The sequence below is a fragment of the Cetorhinus maximus genome, chromosome 11, assembly GCF_964194155.1.
Source record: "Cetorhinus maximus chromosome 11, sCetMax3.hap1.1, whole genome shotgun sequence".
Taxonomy (NCBI): domain Eukaryota; kingdom Metazoa; phylum Chordata; class Chondrichthyes; order Lamniformes; family Cetorhinidae; genus Cetorhinus; species Cetorhinus maximus.
Genome location: NC_135889.1, coordinates 63,546,162 through 63,551,914, shown reverse-complemented (window position 1 = coordinate 63,551,914; position 5,753 = coordinate 63,546,162).

Genomic DNA, 5,753 nt, shown 5'->3' with positions numbered 1-5,753 from the left:
GACCCAACACAAGTGAGTACAAGGTGGTCTTAGAATGGAGAAACACACCTACTGAAAGCATGGAAAATAGCCCAGTCCAGCAACTAATGCCACGCTGCACCCAAACTTCTCTTCCAATAGCTAAAACACTACTGAAGCCAGAAGTAGTAACAGGAGTGAGTGACAAAATCAAAGTGAAAAGGCAGAAAGCCAAATTTCACTTTGATTAAGTGGCCAAATCATTGCCAGAGCTGGGAGCTGGACAGTCTGTCAGAGTGTAAACATTCAACAAAAGTCAGCCCTCTTGACGACTTGGAACCTTTGTGAAGCAGTTGTCACCTTGATTGTACAGGGTGAAAGTGAACAACCAGATGTATTGTTGCAACTGCAGGCACATATGTGCAAACAGGGAAACTGCTCCTTCACTCCAGACAGCTGATGAGGAAGAGTTGATTTCACAAACTGAACAAAGAATGGAACGACCATCAGTCCCAAAGGTCAACTGTTCGCCAACAAATGCAACGATCAGCAGAAACACTTACCGTGGCAATTTCATTCCCTGGAGGGGTAAAGTCACCCCAGGAACCAGAAAACAGCAGATGAACAACCAATAAAAACTGACATGTGTACCATTAAAGGACCTGAATGCTTTAAAGATTACGTGTGCAATGCCTGTGTAGAGACAGACAGATGCACATGTGACATCTGAGTCATGTGACCTCTGATGTCACCCTTTGTGAATAAAGGATTGAGACAGAAGCCATTTTACCCACCACATGGAACAGCCAGAGCTGGGTACTGCCACTGCAGGATTGGAACCAGATTGAGGTGCTCGAAGTTTAAATTTTTCAAAAATAAATTCTGGACACAGCTGCCAGGCCAACCCTCCAGCTGTGTAACTGCAGCTGTGGCCTGCTGTTCAATGCTACTCCAGTACAGTGTGGGTAAGTATAGGAGGTTCCCTCTTCACTGGCCAGCCACAGTCAAGCTGCCCCCAGTGATGGTAAGCTGCCTGCAAGCACCTGTGTCCACCACTGGGAAGATCCTAGTGCACCTCCAATCAGCCCACAAATTGGCTACCCGCCACTGCTTCTACCAGTGATTATCTGCCTTTGGGAAGATCACCTGGAGGCCAGAACTCAAGGAACCACTGACCCAATGCCAGAATTTCTGAATTTCCTTCCATTCCCACTGTCAAACCTACCTTCATGGTACCAGGATGATTCCACCAAAAAAAAAGAGAAAGAAAGATTGGATTGAGACAGAGGAAAACAAAGTGTCAGATTTTTTTAATGCAAAATTTGTTTTTTAAATTTTCAAATCTTTAAATAAAGTGCTCAAATCTCCTAAATTAATTCATAACCTGAAGGAAAGAAATTCCATGCTTATAATAGTTCACTTTCTGGGTCAGAGGGGTTAATTCATGGTCATTAACAATCATCACGAAACAGTACTTACACCAATAATTGCTAGACATAACTTCCTGTGGCAGTTTAATGGGCAATTAATGTGGCAACTTCATGAAGCTCACAGGGCAATAAGCCCAGATGCCATTTTTGAGAAGCTAATGTTGGAACTGCACAAATTGGCCAGCAACTTGTGGTGATTCACAATTCATGAGGTATTGCTTCCTCAGTACAAGTTGCTGGCCTAAGTGCACATTAATAATAGTGAGCATTGTTCAAATGCCATTATTTTTTAGCAAACTGCTCACCATAATTGGCATAATTGGCAGTTTTACAGAGCAATCAATATAATGTTTAATTTAAAAGAAATACTGAAAATAACAAACACTTTCCAAGAAGGCTCACTTGATTAATTATCAGTACAACTTATCCATTTCTTATGGCTGACTTTCTGAGTCTTTTAAATGAAAAATTTATGAGAGGCTTGGTGGCATTCTTTGTTCAAATCCAATGCAAGATGGAAGTCTCACCTGCCTGTTGCACATAAAGGTTACCTGGAATCAGTTAGACTGTTTCAATTCAGTCCGTCACGGGCTTGGGAACTCAACTCAAAATGGCCACTAATTTACACAAAAGTTGCGGATTCAGTCACACAAACCGCGCCAAGGAAAATAGGAAAACATTAACTGGTACAGTAGGGTTGTTCTTCTGAAGGTGAAGCTGACTTTAAGTGTACTAACCTAGAGTGAATGATGCTGATATCGAGTGCCTGAAAGGAGACTGTTTCATTTCCAGGTACTAATATTCCTCAGTCTGATGAGCGCAAAATTCACAACAAAGGCATCTATGAGGTTGCAATAATAAAATAAATACAACCTGTGGTATTTTAATTATTGTTAAAATTCTTGAAATATGATACCAAAGCCCTCATGATTTATAACGTCATTTGCCAGAGGCCCTGCAGTCAACTGCAGTCAATACTTATGTTGTATATACCCTTTATCTCTGAAGAGCAAATGATTATAATATGTAATTTATCAGCGTAAATCCAGAGAAAATAAATTAGTGATTAATTTCTATCGTTGCAGTAATAAAACTGTGCTGTTCGGTTCTTCAAACTTGTAAAGACAGGTCTAATTGGGGTTGTTACTTATCTAATAACTGGGTACCTGAAACCATTTGCTATGTGGAATTTAGCACTGCATTCTGGCTAGTGTTATAGGTTACAATCTGGTTTAAAGTGAACATCTGCTAGGTCAGAGGTTAATCAGCATATAGGTTGTGGCCGTGCGTATGATATCATGCATATTTGGTCAGAATATTACTGTCTGTCTAGCAAAAGGTCCGGGTGTCACTATTACCTAAGACAGGTGTGTTCTGGGCTGTGGAGTTTCATTACCCTCCTGTAGGCTTGAAACAATCAGTATAATGAAGCTGTCAGATAGGAATGATAAACTGAAAAGTTATGACTAAAAATCAATATCTGCTTCTGGCCCTCCAAATCAAATTTTCTAATCTCCAATATGCCTGTGGTCGATTCAAGATATATAGAATAATGACTACTTACCAGCAGTTATGTGGTTCAAATGATGATATAAATCATGAGGGCTTTGGTATCATTTTCACAAATATTACCTAAAATAGTTGTTTGACTACAAGCTTTAACTCATTCACAGGATATATACAGTTTTCATAGTATGTTAAAGGGGCTTTGTCACCACTTTAAAGTTAGAAGGAAAATGTTAATCCTACTTTTGATTAGCATACAACAAAATGATACAATTGCAATCTAGTGATAGGACTGGTATAAGTCATCTTTAATTCCTACAGTTACTGTGATAGACATAAAGGCAATCAATATTAAACTGATGCAGCTTTAATTTACCCTTTTGATCTTGCGAAGCTGCTAAATAAAAATTCACCTAGACCAACTGTTCAAGAGTACAGGGTGTGAAGGAGCATCTTATATTAAACACTGACTGGCTGCTCAAGGACCCAGGAACTGATCGATATGTGATGTATAGGAAGTTCCTCCACTCCTCAAACTCCCATAAGCAGCTGATCAGTTTTTTATACAGGAATTAGCCATTCAAGGGAGTAGATGAGTTTGGGAGAATAGTTTTGAGCAAGATAATCGGAGGAAAAGGAAGCTGGGGGAGTGGTCACCGGAGCCACTCAGAATGTACATGGGGATAGTGAGAGAAAGAGGGAGAGAAAAGAGATACATGAGGGAGAGACAGATGGAAAGAGTGACAGAAAGAGCCAAAGAGAGACAGGGAGGGAGTAGCAAAGAGACAGGACAAGTAACAGAGAGAGAGGGAGAGCTAAACACAGAGACAAGGGGGTAATATGTCTATTGATCCCAATAAAAATCATGATTGAGGTTGTGTTCAATCATTTTTCAGTAAAATTGATGGATTGTGTTAAGTGATATTGTCTGAATACAAATTGGAACCCTTGCCTTATATGTTACATTGCACATCTGGAAGATAAAATAGGAAAATCCTCAGAAAGTACGAATTTACATGTCAATTTCCCAGGACATGCCTACACCTGATCAGCTGTCTAAGGGCAGGGTTTTCAGGTCATTGGGCAGGCCCGGGAGTAGCTGGGAAATGGTCCGCCCGCTGCCTGTGATCAGCCCTCCACCACGATTTCACGCTGGCTGGCCAACTAACGGCCAGCCAACATGAAAGGTATGCTAATGAGCTCAGTGCTGCCGGGGTGGAGGCAGGAAGCGCTGAAGTCTGCGCATGCGTGGGTGCATGGACTGAAAACTCCCTTAGGGTACAGAGCTGCCTCAGGGAGCTGAAGAATTGTGGAAATAAAAAAAAGATTTTAAAAATGAGAGAAACATGTCCCCACACATGACTTAGTCACATGAACAGGGACATATTAAAAATGATGTGTAAAAATTTTTACTTTTTTTTTAATGGCTGTTGGTAACCTCATCCAGCTCGTGGATGAGGTTCCATAAAATATCCAAAGACCGCCTGGCCAATTTGCCCGCCTGCCAACCGTAAGGTTGGACAGACAGCGAAAAATAGCTTTCAATTATTTGATTAAGGGCCTTATTAGGCCTCTTAATTGTTGGCGGGCGCGCTGCCAACTCTTGCTCGCACCCGCTGACCAAATTATCGTGTGCTATTTTACGCCCGATTGGGTCAGGCACGGACCCGCCCGCGGGACGTAAAATCCTGCCCCAAGAAACACAGCACACTTTTCCGGTACTTACATACCATAGTCTTGTGAAGTTGGGAGTCCCAAAGTTATCACAAAGCACATCCAAACCTTTTAAGCCAGCCCAGTTCAGTGACATGTTTCGTATTATTAAAATAACTCTTCTGGGTATTTATCTCTTCAGGGTATTGTCTTGCCTCTTTGGATACAATGTTTATGAAACTTCATCATTTTTGCCCCTTTTTGTTTGAACACTCATTCCATTGCAGCAAGAAATGACAAGCACAGAATTCTTTCATGGCATCATTGCTGGAGGTTTATAGAGAAACCTTTTACTGAAGCCTACATGAAAAACTAATGCACAAAACAGGCTGAAATTCCCCACTGACCCCCTGGAAAGAGCTGGAGGCATAGAAGTTGAGGGCCACTGTGACCTTCAGAGCCACTGGCATGGGGCGTCCACTCACACAGTCAGAGCTGATCTCAGGCCCAATCACCTGACAAATGGAGGTCACTGTCTCCCTTGAGAGGTGCAGCCTCCTCTGGTATTGCACCTCAGTCATATTGAGGTAGCTGCATTGTCGCCTGTAAACCCTGGCAGCAGGATGGTGGTGTCTCCTGTGGCCCCTTCCACCTTGGACTACCTGCTTGCCCTGTGTCCCTTGTGCCTGCGCCTCTCCTCCCACAGGTCGCTCCCCTGGAAGCTGCATAGGGACACCTGGCCTCCTCTCCCTTCTGTCCCTCTCTTCCTCCTCAGAGGAGATGTCTCCAGCGGAGACCACAATCCCCATTACCAGGGTAACAGAAGGCTGTCTGATACCTGGAAGGGTCCACATGGTCTGAATCCTCCAGGCACCTTGGAGACACCAAGGAGACTTGAAATGAAGCCTGGTCATGCTAACAAGGAAGCACCAAACAGCGATGAAGCTGCCAGGTACCAATAAGTCGCCAGCAGCAAATTATGTGCAAAACTCCCCACTACTCACACTGGCAATGCTGCTGACCCCTTTTGTCCCGCCCTTGGGTGAGGTTTTTGAAATTGTCAGCTGTCCATCTGCCCATTTTGCCCGTGCAACGAGCGCGAAATCGCATGGGCAATGGAAAATTGGTATTAATTGGCTTTTTAATGGCCTTAAGTGGCCTCTTAATTAATGGTGGGTGTGGCTCTGGCACCTGCGCGTGCCTGCC